Here is a 19,999-nt window from a genome sequence, read left to right as displayed (position 1 = left end):
GTAGTGTTGCTAGTTGTTACAAGTCCATTTCACCATGTTTTAGTGGTAGATGGGGTAATAATGTAGTTAAAACGTTTTATGTTTAGGTATTTTTTTGGTGTATTTTTTTATCAAGTTTATATAAAATTTGATCCAATTTTGTTATAATAATAGATTTTAGTTTTTAAGTCTATACACTTTAAGTGCCCTAGGGGTATTCCATGGTGTCAAATCCATTTTTGCATTTAAAAATACAATTTAAGTAATGAAAAATTGAGATATTTCCCAAAATTGTATCATCATATTTTGGTAAAAAAAGACCAATATGTAGAAAGTTTAGAGTCCAACATTGGTAATCAAGGCCTTCACATATTTTTGTTTTGCTACAAGTATTTTTGTTATTGCCCATATTCTCGTTAATAGGGATCTATTTTCAAAAATTCATGATCTTCATCTATATTCAATGTCTTCTTCCTCTTGGAGAATGCGATATGGCAACTATTAATTTGATTTCTCATTAATCTTAACAATTGCTTGGGAACTCTATTTATCTTCTTATGTTTATTTATTAGATCTTCTTCATCAAACAATTATCAAGAGCAAAATAGTAAAGATAATGGACACTGAAATTAGGCTCCAAGCCAAGGCAAAACCCCTCCAAGGCGAAAACCTGAAAAAACTCCTCTTCTTATAGAATCTACTTCAAATGAGACAACCAAGACCCAAACCCTAGACTAAGTCTTCCTCCAACCACTAAGTCAGCCCTTCCAAGTAGATCAGATGAACAAGGTTCAGTCTCGCTACAACCAGCTTACATCTTCAACTTCGACCCCCTACCTTGACCCTGCAACTTTGGCCTTGTAGTTGCTACAAAAACCTTAATTCTCGCACGAAAAAATTCTTCAAGGGTTTTTTCTTTGAGCAAGACAATCAACTAAGTCAAGTTGGAATATACTACAACATGATCGCCTACAATTTAGACCTACAAATTTGGCCTTCCTTGAAGCTGCAAAAACCCTATTTCTTCACACATGTGAGTGAGATAGAGCCTAAAAACAAATCTTCAAGACTTCCTCTTTCTTTCATAATCTTTGTTCTAACCTTATAGGTCTTCCCAACTCCAGATCAAACTTATGAGTGAGGGAGTGTCAAATGAGATTGAATTTGCTTCTTACCTTCCTTTAGGTTGACCTATAGCTACTAGGGCCGACTTGTACTTTGGAGGTTTCTACGACTTTCTAGATTGAAAATAATTACTTTTACAATATACATCTTGCTCGAAAGGGGCTTATAATCACACTGTTGCCTCTCTTGACTCATGACAATAAACCTTATGACCTAATAAACCATAGAAGCATGAAACCCATGCTCTAAAATAATAAATTGTCTTTCTTCTTTTGTTTGATACATAAGACATACCTATTTACATGAGTACAATAACAATTATGAAGACTGAAACTAGTTACATTTTCCATCACTCCCTTTTAACAATGGAGGTATTCATAATTGTACACCTAGTACAACATCATTCTCAAACTGAAGAGTTCTCATAATAAGATTTAGATTGATAAGCCATCTTTAAGCATCATCATCATGACCAACATTGTCAACGTTGTAATGCCTTAAATTTGACAAGCTCTTTCATATACAAGAGAATAATGCTGGGAGGTTTTATGTGAGATACCATACTACCTATACAAGTCACATACCCCATCTGGATGTTCACTAGGTATGTCCTTTTAAGACTATTCTTATCTTGGATTCCCAATCCTTAAAGAATATCAATCCTCTATGACCACTCTTGTCTTGGATACCTGTGAAATCCTCAAAGAATGTCAGTCCACTTACTATCTTGGATTTTCTATCCTTAAGGAAGTCACATATGCTTATCCAATCCTCCATCCACCATTCTCTTTCCATGGCCTTCACTCAGACTTACATTTGTTAGTCCTAGTGAAGTGCATGAAAGATGAAGAATAGAATACAAAATGTGATGTTCAACATCACTCCCTCTAATTCCATAAGTCAGACCAAGATTGGATTCTTCAAGTTAAAGTTATGTCAAATATCCCACGATGACCTTATTATGGATTGGTTAAGTAGAGAGAACTTGTACGGGGTGCCACATGTTATTGTTCCAACCTTCAACCCTAAAATTGATAGAAAGGAAACTATATTCCATGCAATTTCAGAAACTTTTTACGTAATTCAAATATGATGTTTGAAAATAAAGTTATGACGATTTTCCCTAGGTCACTAGTTTGAGGTTGAATTTCAAAGCATGCATAAACCCTAACTTCTTCGGACCATATCTTAGAAAATATAGTGAAACAAAATTTGAAATTTTTACACGAAGTTCACAAAGATTTTGGCTCTATGTGGCCGCAATTTCAACTTCTGAATCCTCGTAGAAAACAATTATAGCAAAATTTTCAAGATGACCTATTTGAAGCAGTGAAACCCTAGAATGCAAAGCTCTGATGCCAAATGTTATGCAACCAAATCACAATATAGAAGAAATAATAGATCAACGATTAGAAAATTAGCCTCTTCGAAGGGGAGACCTCCTTTGCATCACATAAATGAACAATTATTGGATGATACAAATGACAAGACCTCATTGGTATATAGGAGTCTAAGGGGTCACAATATAATCATAACCTACATAACAATAGTAACGCAAGTGCACAATAATAACAATAAGGGGGTTACACTAACAATAACAATAAGGAGGCTACATTAGTAGTATAGGGACCTAAGATTACTAATTCTATGAGAAGAAGTAGGATCTCTCGCAGCCCCGCCATTTTGCGAGGCCTTTTTTTGCTATTGTACCAAGGGCGAGTCCTTAGAAGCGTCCCCGTTGGCAGTGTCTGCAGGAAAAACATGAAAACGAGGCCGCAAAACCTTGACCCCATGAAATCCTCTTCCATTTCCCCTATTGTTGCTAGCAACAACAAGAATTCAATTGTCACTGTCACACCTTCTTCTTATCTGAATTCACATGTCAATGCCCTTGTTGCAGATGGCAACGTTGGCCTTTATCGATTTAGTTTGGAATTACACGAGGCTTTAATAGAATAATCAGATTCTAGCGTTCCTACAGAGGAATACAACATGGTTCTCGTCTTGAAGTTGTTTACCAACATTGTAGCTCTCGACTATAGATCAACAAATCCATATAAAACACGAGCTTCTCATTTATGGAGATTTGCTAAACTCCAGTTCATACTACATATCATCCTCTTATTTTTTCGTAATCGACATGAAATGGGGGTAAAGTTTGCCCATCTATTTGCCTTCCTCGACCTCCTTTATATTTATGGTGGAAGTGGAGTTTGTGCTACAACTTTTACTCTGTTTAACAAATGCAAGCATTCAATGTGGCGTGATATCCATCCTAGCGTCGATAGACCCATGCTTGCCAATGGTGAGTTCCATTTAAGGCCTTTACAGACTGTGTCCATCATTCCCCCCTTGAGATCTTCGGGACGAATAAGGGGTCACCACAATTTCTCCTTAGATAGTAACAGAAAGGGCCTTTGTGCCATTGGTAACTGCGGAGGTCAACTCCAATGCAACGGTGCCGGAGGTATGCCACCGACCATGCTGGTCAAGTTCACCCTAGGCACTTAGGACTTCTACGATGTGAGCCTAGTAGATGACTACAATCTTCACGTTTCCATAGCTCCCCGCAGAGGCTCTAGGAAATGCACATACGTTGGGTGCATCAATGACTTGAATCTGAATTTTCCGCCTTCACTTCAGGTGAAGAATGAGCAAGTGTGTGTCATGGCTTATAAGAGTGTTTGCTTTGCTTTTAGCACACCTCAGTATTGGTGCACATGTTCCTATGGAAATCCATAGACGTGCATACCCACTAGTTTCTCTCGTCTATTTAAGAATGTGTGTCCCATAGCTTACAATTATGCTTATGATGATCTGAAATCTTGATCACATACTCTGGGGTTGACTATCTCATCACCTTCTACCCTCATTGACAACAACATTGCAAATTCTTTACACTTTTGAACATTTAAGAGTAGTTATTTGGGTATTTAAGACCACGACTGATAAAGAAACTGTAATTGTAATTTTTTTATCACTGTTCACTTTTGGGCATTTGCAGAACAATTATTTGGGCACTTGAGATCACATTAGTTGCTTAAAGTGTAGGTAGTTGTATTTTTTGATCACTTTTCACTTTAGGCACTTAAAGCGTAGGTAGTTGTATTTGGTGATCACTTTTCACTTTGGGCACTTAAGAGCAGCTATTTGTGATTTAAGATCATTGTTGCCCTATTTTGTGATCACTTTTCACTTTGGTGCTTAAAGCATAGGTAATTGTATTTTGTGATCACTTTTCACTTTGGGAACTTAAGAGCAACTATTTGGGATTTAAGATCATTGCTGCCATGAAAGTGTAGTCGCAATGTGTAGATTTACGGATTCTGTGTAGGTATAGGCATGGCTTATGTTGATATTATTAGAGGCTTCGTATGTATTTCAAGTGTAATGCAACAAATTTTATAGCAATCCTAGGTGCAAGCTATATTTAAATCTCTCTTAAAAACTCTAGTTCATGCTTGTTTGGCGATTTGATTGGCAGTTCGAATCTCGTTGGGGTTACGGTTACAGATCTATAGTAGAAGTTGTAACAACAACATAAAATGGCCTCTTTGTCCAGAGAAGGCTCCAACAATAATAATTTCAACACTATAGTGGCATGGAACGGTAACAACTAGATTAGTCATATTCATAATAATTACAATAATGCATTTTTGTTGCATTGGCAAACAAATAATAATACCATGATGCACTATTTGGAGATTTATATAATTGATGCACATATACGTAACTTAATTGGCCAGATCAGTCGTAATTTTACTCCCTAGTAAAATTGGTTGAGCTTTGTACTTCGTCGGAGTTCACCATGATCCACCTGATTCTATTCAATTTGCCCAAGTTCGATTCTCAGTGTACATTGATGAGTCAACATGCAATTCGGGAATAACAACCAAAACTAGTTACCCTCACTACTAATTAACAATTAAATTATAATAAATTTTCGCACTTAAAAAACAAAAAAAACCAATAAAACACAATCGGTAATATTTTACCTAACAAATCTGTCACTCTGTCACTATCTTGCAGAAAAGCTCCATTGGTCCATAAAGAAAAGAAAGAAAAACTAATGTAAAACTAACAAAACTTCGTTGTCTTGAGGTCAGAATGCTGATACGTCAATGCATATATCACTCGCGAATTCGCGCGAGTTTGTTTGAACTAACCGATAAGGACCGACCGCTCGCACCTTATGTATCTTGCTGGCTAATTGAAGTCCAGGTTCTCTGTAAATGTTAGAGTATTTTTTTATTGTTTTTCGTTAAATTTATCCGAAGTTGTGGGAGGTTGCAATTGCGGAAAGTGGGCTTTTGGATTGCTAAATAATATGATATTGTTAGTGAGGGTAAATAATATGTATTTTGCAGTAGTGTATCAAATATTGTATAGATTGGGTACACTATTAAATGTAAATTTTATATAATTTAATATATATATATATATAATATTATATAATTAATATATATAATATTTAATTCACTATTACTAAATATATTTTGTTTATTCTAATTAAGTGAGAAAGTTTGATATTAACATAAATTAAAAGATGGGGAAAAAGCAAGATTGACCAAGTTAATTATAGCAAAGGGCCTTCCAGAAAATTAATTGATATCAATTGATGTACTTCATGATAGTGGTTGTTGGATTACTTTTCAAGGGTAGTGTTGCTAGTTGTTACAAGTCCATTTCACCATGTTCTAGTGGTAGATGGAGTAATAATGTAGTTAAAACTTTTTATGTTTAGTTATTTTTTTGGTGTATTTTTTTATCAAGTTTATATAAAATTTGGTCCAATTTTGTTATAATGATAGATTTGAGTTGTTAAGTCTATACACTTTGAGTGCCTTAGGGGTATTCCATGGTGTTGAATTTATTTTTGCATTTAAAAATACAATTTAAGTAATGAAAAATTGAGATCTTTCCAAAAATTGTATCATCATATTTTGGTAAAAAGACCAATATGTAGAAAGTTTAGAGTCCAACATTGGTAATCAAGGCCTTCATATATTTTTCTTTTGCTACAAATTTTTGTTATTGCCCATATTCTCGTTAATAGGGATCTATTTTCAAAAATTCATGATCTTCATCTATATTCATTGTCTTCTTCCTCTTGGAGAATGCAATATGGCAGCTATTAATTTGATTTCTCATTAATCTTAACAATTGCTTGGGAACTTTATTTATCTTCTTATATTTCTTTATTAGATCTTCTTCATCAAACAATTATCAAGAGCACAACAGTAAAGATAATGGACACTAAAATTAGGATCCAAGCCAAGGCAAAACCCCTCAAAGGCGAAAACCCAAAAAAACTCATCTTCTTATAGAATCTACTTCAAATGAGACAACCAAGACCCAAACCCTAGACTAAGTCTTCCTCCAAGTACTAAGTCAGCCCTTCCAAGTAGATCAGATCAACAAGGTTTAGTCCCGCTACAACCAGCTTGCAACTTCAACTTTGACCCCCTACCTTGACCCTGCAACTTTGGCCTTGTAGTTGCTACAAAAGCCTTAATTCTGGCACGAAAAAATTCTTCAAGGGTTTCTTCTTTGAGCAGAACAATCAACTAGGTCAATTTAGAATATGCGACCTTCCAACAACTTGATACTACAACATGATCTCCTACAATTTAGACCTACAAATTTGGCCTTCCTTGAAGCTGCAAAATCCCTATTTCTTCACACGTTTGAGAGAGATAGAGCCCAAAAACAAATCTTCAAGACTTCCTCTTGCTTTCTTAATCTTTGTTCTAACCTTCTAGGTCTTCCCAACTCCAAATCAAACTTGTGAGTGAGGGAGTGTCAAATGAGATTGAATCTACTTCTATTTATATACATCTGAGGGGTTCGAGTACCTTCCTTTAGGTTGACCTATAGCTACTAGGGTCGAATTGTACTTTGGAGGTTTCTAGGACTTTCTAGACTCAAAGTAAATACTTTTACAACATACACCTTGCACGGAAGGGTTTTATAATCACGTTGTTGCCTCTCTTGACTCATGACAATAAACCTTATGACCTAATAAACCATAGAAGCATGAAACTCGTGCTCTAAAATAATAAATTGTCTTTCTTTTTTTGTTTGATACATAAGAAAACATAACTTCCCTGTACGAAGGGGCAACATGAAAGGAGATCTGTCTTCTCGAAATCTTGAGGATAAAAATTGAGAGGAGAATTGCGGACCTGCAATTTCTGAAACAATGTAGGAACAAGAAAATCATTCCTCCTTTTGCTAAGGTAAATCATAGACTATTTAATCATTATAATAATAAGTCGTTTTTGAGATTAAGTTTGGCCCTAATTCGAAGTGAAATTAAAAGAACCAGGGCAGCGTTAGACAGGCTCAATCGCTTGGCCCTTTCCTCCCATCTAAAACTAACTATGAAAATTAGCTTTGATCTTTGGAAAATAATTGATGCGAAAGCTGCATTGAAGGCCCAGTCAGAGGGTAGAATCGCCAGGGAAAGACAGTCCAGGAAGCTGGCCAAGTTAGAGGAAGGCGTGGGTTTATCTACTGTGGAAAGAGACAACGCATATTCAACAGCAGAAACAAGAGACAATGCGGACAGCGCTGAGAATGTTAACACTGAGAATGTTAATGCTGTAAGCAGAAAAGAGTTGAACATGCCAATCTCCTGCGCTGTTCCCAACGCCATGAAGATAGCAGCAGAACAGGTGATCCCTTGCGATGTTCATCCGGACAGCGCTTCACCAGCAGAAGAAGAAACAAATCCGGACAACGCTGATACTAAAAGCAGATCTGAATTAGAATACGCTGAAATGAAGGTGCCAGCAGAACGCAGGAACGTTGGTCGGGCTACCCACGTTGTTCAACCAGTAACCTCCTACGCTGCTCCCTGCAACAACCACGTTGTGGATGATACCAACTGTGCTATGGATGATACCAACTGCAACAACCGCGTTGTGGATGATACCAACTGCGCTGTGGAGCACACAGGCAGCAACAACAGCATCGTTGATATCAGCTGCAATGTGGAGCACGCAGGCAGCATGGTCTCCTACGTTGTCCCTTATGGTGATTCCAGCAGCAATGAGAAGAAGCGCATTGAAGGCTGCCCTAGCACTAATAACATTGCTATTCCATCAGAATTCGTTAGTAAGGATGTTGAAATTAAGGATACCAAGAACATTAACGGTGATGCTAAAAGAATCATGGATGATTATAATATATATAAGAACGGAAGCAACTTTGAAGGTAAAGATCTTGATGCTGAAGCTAATACGAGCTATAGAATTATTAAGAATGATAATGCTACCAGTGATAATTCTGACAATGATAGGTTTGTTATGGGGAACCCCATTGTTCCAAATAAGCATGATAAGAGAGTCGTGAATCTCTCATCCATAATGCTCAACTCTGAAGAAATCAAAATCCTGAGCAAGGGATTGGGATTTGCGGTCTCACCTAAGAACATTCCCTTTGAAAACATCATTTGCAACATTGAGAATGGGACCCAAGGTCTTTCATCAAACGACAGGGAGATATTAAGACAAGAATGTTCCCTAGCTATGTTGAAGTCTAAACGCCCAAAGAGTAACTTGAATAAAGAGGGGCGAGAGGCTCTTAGATCTCTCCGAAATAATGATAAGATAGTTGTTCTTAAAGCTGATAAAGGTGGAGCCACCGTTGTGTTAAATAAAGAAGATTACATTCACAAAATGAATGAGTATTTGAGTTGTGGAAGTTATAGAAGAGTCAACTCCAACCCTATTCCCAAGGTGATAAAGCAGGTCAAGAAAGCCATCATGGAAACCAACCTGGAAGATAAAATAAAAAAGAAGCTGATTCTCTCCTGTGAGGTTATTCCTAGAATTTGTGGATTACCAAAAATCCATAAGGAAGGGGCCCCCCTTAGACCAATTGTTAACACCATTGGTTCCCCTACCTATGAATTAGCTAAGTATGTAGCCAAGATCCTAAAACCTCTGGTTGGTAACACAGACTCTTTTATAAAAGACTCAAGTGATTTTGTAAAGCTTATTAAGAATAAAAGGGTGGATAAAGATGATATTCTAGTAAGCTTTGATGTCGTATCTTTGTTTACAAAGATTCCTCTTGATGAAGCTGTTCATGTTATAAAGATGGCCACCGATCCTGAAACGACGAAGCTTGCAGAAATCTGTTTGCGGTCCACTTTTTTTCAGTTTTCAAGATCACTATTATGAACAAATTTATGGAGTCGCCATGGGTTCCCCGCTCTCACCTATTGTCGCCAACCTATACATGGAGTACTTTGAAAGAAAAGCCCTTGACTCATTCCACTTGAAGCCAGCATGGTGGAAAAGATTTGTCGATGACACCAACCTGAATTGGACTCATGGTAAGGCAGAGCTTGAGAAGTTCTTCAATCATCTTAACTCTATATCTTCCGAAATCAAATTTACTATGGAGCTTGAGGAGAATGGTAAGATCCCCTTTCTAGATGTTCTGATCAGTAGAAAAGAGGATGGTACTTTGGGACACCAGGTCTACAGGAAGAAAACTCATACTGATAGCTATCTTCATGCTGACTCTTACCATCATCCCTCCCAAAAATCCGGCGTCTTAAACACCCTAGCTGTGAGGGCTTTCAGGATTTCTGACCCTGATCACATAAAGGATGAGATTGAACACTTAACCTCTGTCTTCAAAAACATTGGATACAAGGAATGGAGTATCAAGAGAGCTATAAGAAGGGCTCAGGATAGGGCCCTCTCTGAGCGTCCCCCTGGAGACAAGAAAGAAAATCAAGGGAAAGTTTACCTTCCATTCATCCAAGGGATTACAGATAAGATTGCAAAATTTTTAAGGAAGAATAACATAGACAAAATTTTTACAACATGTGGAATGATAAGGCAAATGATGAGGTCGGTTAAGGATAACATTGATCGACAACAACTGAAGGGAGTGTACAAGATCGATTGCTCATGTGGCAAGAGTTATATTGGGAAAACAGGTCGGTCTCTGAAAATAAGACTTAAGGAGCATGCCGTTGACATAAAGAATGAAAGATCCCGTACATCAGCCCTTGCAGAGCACTCGTCCAAGACCAAACATCATGTGTGTTTGGAAGACGCCAAGGTAATTGCAAGAGAGGACAACTATCATAAAAGAAAAATCAGAGAGGCCATTGAAATTATGAAATTTCCTTAGAACCTCAACAAGGACAATGGGAGTGAAATCAGTGGAAATTGACTTCCTCTGATCAATCAAATAAACCCCTCCGGACCCTTGGAAGCATAGGATTGGAAGAAAAAAGGGGGTATTTCATTTCGAAAGTTTAATTAATTAATTTAAATTAAATTAATGATTTAATTCTTAAAAAATAAAATAAATTAAAATATGAAATTAAACATAACTACTCAAATGATTAATAATAACCCAAAAAATAACTTTGATTATGAAAGTAAAATTAATTAATAAGAATAAGATCTAATTAAGATCTCTCAAATAAATATTAATCAAAATAAATTTTTTAAAATTATATAAAATTAAAACATTATGTGAAATATGAATTAATTGATTTTAATTAAATTCAATGAGGATTATTTAAATCAAAATTAATTAAATAAAATAAATAAATTTAATTTAATCAATTATTATGAAAAAGAGAGAAATTATAAATTAAATATTAATCAAATAATTTTTTTTTAAATGAAATAAAAATTAGAGCATTAGTATTATAAATTAATTTCTTTATCAATTTTAATTGGATTTTAATTAAATTCAATGGGGACTAATTAATTAATTAAAAACAAATTTATTTATTATATTAATTAATCAATTTATTAATCAGATCAAAATTAACATTTAATTTATAAATAAATAAAATTATAAAAATTAGAAATTAATTAATTAGAATAATTAGATAAATTAATTAATTAATTAGTTAATTAATTGATTAATTAATTAATTAATTATAGAAAAAGAGAGATATTATAAATTAAATATTAATCAAATAAATTTTTTTAAATGAAATAAAAATTAGAGCATTAGTATTATAAATTAATTTCTTTATCAATTTTAATTGGATTTTAATTAAATTTAATGGGGACTAATTAATTAATTAAAAACAAATTTATTTATTATATTAATTAGTCAATTTATTAATCGAATAAAAATTAACATTTAATAAATAAATAAATAAAAATATAGAAATTAGAAATTAATTAATTAATTAGTTAATTCATTAATTAATTAATTGATAATTGATTAATTAAAGGAAGGCAAAAATAATTAATAATTTAATTTAAATTAAGTAATTAATTAAACAAAAATAAAAAAGAATTAATCAATTAAAACTAAAATAATTGAAGTACAAAATTAATAAAATAAAATAAATTAAACTTATTTGTTCATGATTAAAAGAATTAAACCTAACCTAATAATGAATAATTAAATAATTAATTAAAGTTTTTATAAAACTTTTATAAATAGAATTTTATAAAGATTTTATAAAGATTTTATAAAATTATTATAAAAAGGAAAATAATAAATAAAAATAAAATAATAATTAATAAAAATAAGAAATCATGTGTCGGCCTTTATAAAATTAGGGTTCTTGGTTTATTTATATCCAGGTCGCAAGGCTCTCTTCTCTCAATAATCTTTCATTCATATTCTATCTGATTTGTCCTGATGATGGACCCCCTTTGGGGTTTGAAACGTTGGCAGAATGAACTAGAAACTGTGGATAATCCGGATCATGACACTACAAAAAACTTCCACGGAAGCTTAAAATCTAACACATAAGATATACTTATTGACATGAGTACAATAACAATTATGAAGACCGAAACTAGTTACATTTTCCATCACTCCCTCTTAACTATGGAGGTATTCATAATTGTACACCCAGTACAACATCATTCTCAAACTGAAGAGTTCTCATAAGAAGGTTCAAATTGATAAGCCATATTTAAGCATCATCATCATGACCAACATTGACAACGTTGTAAGGCCTTAACTTTGACAAGCACTTTCATATACAAGAGCATAATGCTGGGAGGTTTTATGTGAGATACCATACTACCTCTACAAGGCACATACCCCATCTGGATGTTCACTAGGTATGTAGTTTTAGGACTATTCTTATCATGGATACCCAGTCATTAAAGAATATCAGTCCTCTATGACCACTCTTGTCTTGGATACCTGTCCAATCCTCAAAGAATGTCAGTCCACTTACTATCTTGGATTTTCTATCCTCAAGGAAGTCACATATGCTTATCCAATCCTCCATCCACCATTCTCTTTCCATGGCCTTCACTCAGACTTACAATTGTTAGTCCTATTGAAGTGCATGACACATGAAGAATAAAATACAAAGTGTGATGTTCAACATCACTCCCTCTCAAACAGGGAGTAGATTCTCATTCCTTCTTGATTAGGAAATGGATCCTTGCTCCTATTCAAGTAGATTCCTTTAATCCCTCATCAAATATATAGGAGATTCTTATACTTCCTTTCAATTGGGAAGCCATAACCATAAGTGTTAGGCCCCTATACTACTAGTGTAACCCCTTATTGTTATTAGTATAACCCACTTATTATATTGATGTACCCATGTAGTGCCCATATTGTTACTATTGTGCCCCATTTGGGGAGATATGATCTAAGGAAGTTGGTCTTTTTGCAGAATCCTAAATTACATTCCAAACAGGTGACCTGGGGAAAATCATCATAACTTTCTCTCTGAGAATCGGATTGAAATTTTGTAAGAAGGTACAAAAAGAGGATGGACTGTAGTTTCTTGCATGCATTTTTCAGATCCAAAGGTCGAAACAGTGACACGTGGAACTTCATACAATTTCGCTCTTCTGGAAAGGTCTATAATCAGGTCTTCTTGGGAGATTGTGCATAACTCTTTCTTAGAGAATCCAATTTGGATCAGACTGGTGGCATTGGAAAGAGGACACAGAGGGATACTATAGGTCAAAATTTCAGAACTTAAAGATCCGAAAGTACAGAGTTACAGTCGTTTCAAGGTCGAGCTCCTAAAATCAAGAAAAAGCAAGATGAGGAAGTTTGATGGCAAGGATCCGGTAAATTGGATACTTCAAATGGAGCAATATTTTGATCTACATGGTGTACAACTGTTACAAAAGGTATGTATTGCATCTTCATATTTAGAACCAGATCAATTTTTATGGTACGAAGGGCTTCGTTCTTGTAAACAACTTGTTACGTGGTCAATTTTCACGGAGGAAATGATAGCACATTATGAGGATACAAAGAGCAACACTTTCTTTAGAGCAACACCACAACAATTGGAAAGAGTAAAAGGGCTTTGTGACATAGTGGAAAGCAAAATTATGGAAACCAGGAAGCGTACCCCTCACAACTATAAAGATGGAAGTGTTGTTTCTCCTAGCCTTCCACAACCTACAAGGGTTACACCACAATAGTTGGAAGAAAAAAGAGAAAAAGGGCTTTGTTACAATTGTGATAGAAAATGCACTAAAGGTCATAAGTGTGCTGAGAAGAAATTATTTTACATAGAATATGAAGATGAGGAAGAAAAGGATCAAGAAACATCAAAAGAAGAAGATATATGCCAGGACCCCACCCCTGAGAAAGAAGAAATGAATCAGACCATATCTTGTAAAGCATTGGCAAGAATTACCACTCCTCAAACTCTCAAGATAGAAGGACATATCAAGAAGAAAAAGGTGCAAGAAGTGAAAGATAACATCGAGAAAGAAGAATTGAATCCAACCATATCTTGTAATTCATTGTTTGAAATTACCACTCCTCAAACTATCAAGATAGAAGGACGTATCAAGAAGAAAAATGTTCAAGAAGTGAAAGATCACATCGAGCATCAAGAAATGAATCCGACCGTATCTTGTAAAGGATTGGAAGAAATTACCACTCCTCAAACTCAAACTTTTAAAGGATAACGCCACTTCGGTGCAAAATCAAACGAAACAACATGTAGATCAACATCGTAGTGAAAAATGTTTTGATGTAGGTGATTGGGTATTTTTACTGCTACATCTCAAGCAAGCTATTTATGAGAAGGAAATGTTGGCAATACTACATGTACTTAAAAAATGGCGACCTTACCGAATGGGAAGACTCTTCAAGGATGAGGATGTGGAAGCATTGTTTTGTGCTATTTATATTATCCAACCAGATTGGATAAACGAAGCAAGGGATGAATGGAAGAAGGACGAAGAAGTATGGCCACTTATTCAAAAGTTGCAAAAGATCCCAATTCAAACAATATTGCCAGAAATTGAAGAGGAAGGAAAAATCATATTGGAACCTGGAGCAGTCACAGAAACAAGAACCCGACAGCTACGACATCGATCAATTTCAGAGTATCTCATCAAGTGGAAGAACTTACCCACTGAATATTCCACATGGGAGGACAAGAATTTTATACAGAAGCATTAAGAACTACTCAAGCGTTGAGGACAACGCTTTTTGAAGGAGAGGCTCAAAACTAAAGCGTTTTTATTCACTTTTATACAAGTTTCAGCAATGACCAAAGGACACATCTATTGGAGGGAGGTTGACTTGTATATTAAAAATATATATCGAAGAGTCTTTTATCCATAGACTTGATTATTTACGGAAAACCATATAAGAGATGCTATACCAACATGGAAGTCCCACATGCCACGTCATCACCTTTAATCCAATCGCAGCTTCATGAAAAATCAGAGTTATTCCTAAGACTCCTCGATATGCGATAAATACAAATCGAAAGTGTTTACATTGGTGGGTTTTAAACAAAGACCCGACCAATCGCCAAGGAGCACTTTAACACAGAACCCGCCAACGAACGTCAGTCCCACCTGAATGCACAAGACCAGACCCCAAATAAAATAAACCCGTGTTCATAAAATTCTTGAGTCCACTTAGTCCCAAGTCTTATCAGATTAATTCTCCATCGTTGATCTCATCCTTAATCCAATGGTTGTTGATCCACCCGATCAACAAACCCAATCACCGATCCTCCACCGTTTGATCAAGGCACGCTGGATCCAATGGTTTACAACGATATCGGCTGAAGAACTTGCGCGATGCGTAACCGCCTTTACAGAGCCAATAAGGATAATAAATCCTTGATCTATAAAATTTTGGTTTCGTTTTGAGATTTAATGTCCGATCACTTTATGACCTGATATCCATTAGATATACGAGGTCATCAAATCTACGGCCTACGGGTATTCAACTAGCACACGAGTTAAAACTAGGCCTAAACCTTGCCATTGACTGTGACGTAATGAGATCGACGGCTAGGATTTAGTGCAGGCCTTTAGCCATGATCAAAACAGGTGTAATGAGATCGACGGCTAGGATTTAGCGCGAGCCTTCAGCGATGATCAAAACATTTGTACACTCCTATCCCCACTCTTCCAATAATTGTTGCTCCTGTGCCTTATCTTCCTGTGACATCTTATAACTATGTTTATGCTCCTCTGCTATTTTCTTCCTATCGGTTCTTCTTGGGCATATATTACATGCAATACTTCTGATATGGCTCCTTCGATGTTTTCTTCTTAACTCCTCTGTTATCGCTATTGCTCTTTGTTTTCTTCTTTACTCCTTTGTTATCAATGTTGCTCTTTGTTTTCTGCTTCTCTTGCTCCGATGACTTGCTTCTTTGATGGCTTTCGATAAACTCTTCATCTTACTCTTTGGCTTCACGATGGCTTCTCCTCTTTAGCTTCTTGTTCCTGTTGGATCTACTACTTCTATTCTGTCTGTAAATATATTTTCAATCCACTTGGGTCCCCCATCTCATCATGTCATCATATATCAAACTTTCATCACTATGAGCATTATGATCAATGGGCATCAATGGGAAATCATGTATCAAAGAATTTTCCATCACAAACACTGCTATATTGACATCAATGACAACCTAGATTAACACATTCATCATCAACCACTTAGGTGCATCCTTAGTTCAGATCAAGCAAAGCACCAAAAACCCATAACGTGCATATTTGCTTTTGATCGAACTCTTCATCAGATATTCATTACTTGCACATGTATCCCTTTGATCTTCTCCTTCTTATATACTTAGATCCTTTTTCAATACCTCGGACCAAAACCATAGTTATGCTGTTGGTATTCTTTGATGGTATCAAGATTCTTTGTCGTGCTCATTACCATGGGTCAATACCATGGTAGGAACCCTTGGTATTCATTCTCCTTAATTTTCCATCCCATACGCGCTTTTCTTTCTGTGAAAGTGCGTGCATATGTATACGCTCCTTTTGTTATGTGAACCCGCATGTATACGCTACTTAAACAAAGTTAACAAGCATAAACTTCTTAAGACATTCTCTTTCTTCAATCTCTGGAGTCTAATCTGTAATCCTTTGTTGTTACCTCTGAATTGACCTGTTGCACTGTGAACTACCATCATACATCACTTATTCATTTCTCGGTATCATATATGTGAGTTTCCATCAAGGACAACAGCTGCACCATACTGCCAACAAATCAAAACCATCTAGGGCTTCCAGAGGCCATCCACCTAAACCCATTAAATAGTGATTCCAAGGCTCTAGAGCATTTGTTCCAACCCGGCTCTCATGACTAGTAACTCAACCCATGACTGCTGCCGAGCTCCAGAGCATTTGTCTAATTAAGGCTCTAGGACTAGTAACTCGACCCATTACTGTTGTCGAGCTTCCAGAGCTTTTGTCCAACTAAGGCTTCCAGGACGAGTAACTCAACCCACCAAGGGCTTCCAGAGCGTTTTGTCCAACTAAGTTTTCCAAGAATAATATCTCAACCCAAGTTATTACAGGGCTCTGAAATCATTTGTCCAACCAAAACTACATGACCAATAACTCAACCCGAGCCATTACAGGGCTTCCAAAGTGTTTGTCCATCCAAGGATTCTAGGAACTAATAAATCAACCCAAGCTAAGGAAACATGAGAACCAACCAAAACAAAACAAGGAAATAAACCCACAATCTCCATGGCTATACAGGAAATGGAAAGGCTAGGCAATCCACTGTCAATCCAGGAAATCCTCCATGCAAATGACAAATCACAACCAAGAAACCACATGCATGTGCCATGCGTGCCAAAACTAGTGAAGGAAACATACATGCAACTTGATACCTGCAAGAAAAATTTGATGTAGTTGTTGATCCCAATGCCTTCCTGCTCTTCCTTTGCCTTCTTTCTCCAAGAGTCCAAGTATGCCACACCCTCCAAGAGTGCTCCAAGAAAACTCTAAGCATCCAATAGTATGAGAGAGAGAATAGTGAGAGAGCTCCAACACCGAACTGACCAAGTCTCGCTCACTGATTCTTAGAAGCCTTTTTATTAATGAGGCCTCTATTTTCTTCATTTTCCATTATTTTCCTTCATTTTCTTCCTCACATGCAACCAGTGATCTTTCACCTTCCTTTTCTCCCAATTTCCATTATTTTCATAAATAAAATGCCAATTAATGCCTCATGCCTTTCCAAAGCCTTAGTCATTGCCTTTACCAATTTCCTTAGCCATAATAAACCAAATCAACACCCACTAGGATGTTCCCCCCACCATTTAGCTTGGAATATGTGTCCCATCACTGTAGCCTTATATATTTTACAGGATTTTTAACCAGGGTTGTTACAAGGAGATCCCATTTTCACTGGAATTTTTTGGATGGAATTATTTTCTTGTCTTGGTAATTAATTAGTTCATAGCTCATCTTATCATCCTCAATATGATGGGAAAAATGAGATAGTGAACAAATGCTTGGAAGGATATTTTTTTTGCTTTGTATATGATAAACAAACATAATGGGTCAAGTGGTCACCTCTAGTTGAATGGTGGTATAATACTTACTTCCATACTGCAACAAAAATGACCCCATTTAGGGCACTTTATGGATATCATCCAACATCCATCACATCATCTTTAAGAGAAAATTCTAAGATTCAAACAATGGAAGATCACATAACGCATCAACAACAAGTTCTCCAACTCTTAAAGGATAAGCTCACTCTGGCGCAGAATCAAATGAAACAACAGACAGATTAGGATCGCAGTGAAAGAATTTTTGATGTAGTCGACTAGGTATTTTTACGACTACAACCATACAAACAAATGTCCCTCAAGCAAGCTAAGAAGGATAATAAATTATCACCCAAGTACTATGGTCCTTAAAAGGTGTTGCAAAATATTGGTATTATGGCATACAAATTGGAGTTGCCTGCATGTTCTAGAGTACACCTAGTTTTCCATGTTTCATGCTTAAAGAAGGTTATTAGTGACAAGCTCCTAGTTTAAACAGTGTTGCTAGAACTTGACGAAGAAGGAAAAATCATATTTGAGTATGAAGTAGTCAGGAAAGAAAGAACCCGATAGCTACAGAATCAATTAATTTCAGAGTATCTAATTAAATGGAAGAACTTACCCGCTAAAGATTCCACATGGGAGGATGAGAATTTTATACAGAAGCATCTAAAACTACTCAAGCGTTGAGGACAACACTTTTTCAAAGGAGAGGGGCATGTTATGTCCCTATATTACTAGTGTATTCCCCTTATTGTTATTGTTAGTGTAACCCCTGTTAGGACCTCATATTGTCCCTTTTTGACCATACATTTTGCCATGATATCATCCTTTTCAACTTACATTTAAAAGTCTTTGTTAGTGTTTTAACCCAATTATCTCAAAGGTATGTAATGATTCTTCTCATCACTATACGTTTGATTATTTAGCATATAATCACGACATCTTCATAGTTAATCTTTGAATTATTAAGTGCTGAACAGTTAAAGAATGATGTGCAGTCCGCGTCGCTGAAATAGCGTGGAGTTTGCGAGACTATTTATGCAGTTGTTGAAACAATAAAAACTACACACGAATCTTGATGCTGAAACAGTTGAGATTTGCGTTCTAAATTTGACAGCAGCAAAGGAACCAGAACTGATCACCAAGGAAGCTGTTACACTGGATGTAACGCCTATAATCTAAAGACAGCATTACTGTAACAACATTTTGTTGACGGGAAATTGATTTCCCTATTTTTGTATAATGGGTTAAAATAATGTAAATCTTTTGTAATAGATGTCTCCTCTTTATAAAGAGGAGACATCTACATTAGAAGGGGATGAACAGACTGTGGAAAAAGGCTTAGCTAAAGGAACATGACTGGAATTCTTTTTGTAATATGACATATTGATGGATGAATAAGATTTTGTTCTGAACATCTTTTTCTAGTTCTTGTTTCCTGGGGAATCTTGTGAGAAGGACAAGGCCCACCTTCATCACAAGATTCACCCATTATATTTCTACAGTGTGTCAAGTGTGTCTTTTATTTATGCCTTGTTAACAAGTATTGTTCCCTGAATATTGTTTATAATACCTTTTGTTGAAACTCTGTTTCTTTCTCAATTGATTGTTGTGTTATTCAAAGTTAATTCATGAGTGTTTCACCGGTGATTAAGTTACAGAGTGAATTGGCAAGCTAGTTAATCAGAGGCAGGTGCTGGAGATTCCCGCTCTGGGGATAGGGTCCTGACTCTCTGTTATAGCACAACCATTGTTTTCCTTTGCAGATTGATTCTTTTTCATTATATGATTCTTTGAATGGAATTAAGCATTCTTTAGTTATCTGCAATAGAGTGTAATTGTTGTAATGCAGAGTGGAGCTTCAGTTTGTTAATTTAAGGCGTGATTTGTTTGTACTACAACTTTTGTTGCTTTTAAAATTGAGTGCATATAGTACGCAGTTGCCTTTGAAATAACAAGACTTCCCTAGGTTGACAATTAATGTTGCACTTCGTTGTTTAATTCAATAAGCAATTAAAGTGACCAACAACCCCTATTGTTATTGTTGTGCCCATGTATTTGCCACGTTGTTATTTTTGTGTCCCATAGAAGCCCACTATTGTTATTGTTGTTCCTTTACATTATTAT

General features: G+C 35.7%; 1 pseudogene; it reads left to right on the top strand.

Annotated features, from left to right (window-relative positions):
* Window positions 1-3,249: 3,249 nt before the first annotated feature.
* On the top strand, window positions 3,250-3,980 carry LOC149234367 (thaumatin-like protein pseudogene; annotated as a pseudogene).
* Window positions 3,981-19,999: the final 16,019 nt, after the last annotated feature.

This window comes from Pinus tabuliformis, chromosome 8 (assembly GCF_031772625.1).
Source record: "Pinus tabuliformis cultivar Carrire ecotype Pingquan chromosome 8, CPIR1, whole genome shotgun sequence".
Classification (NCBI taxonomy): Eukaryota; Viridiplantae; Streptophyta; class Pinopsida; order Pinales; family Pinaceae; genus Pinus; species Pinus tabuliformis.
Note: the sequence above shows the minus strand (reverse complement) of the source record. Positions and strands in the feature narration are given on the sequence as shown.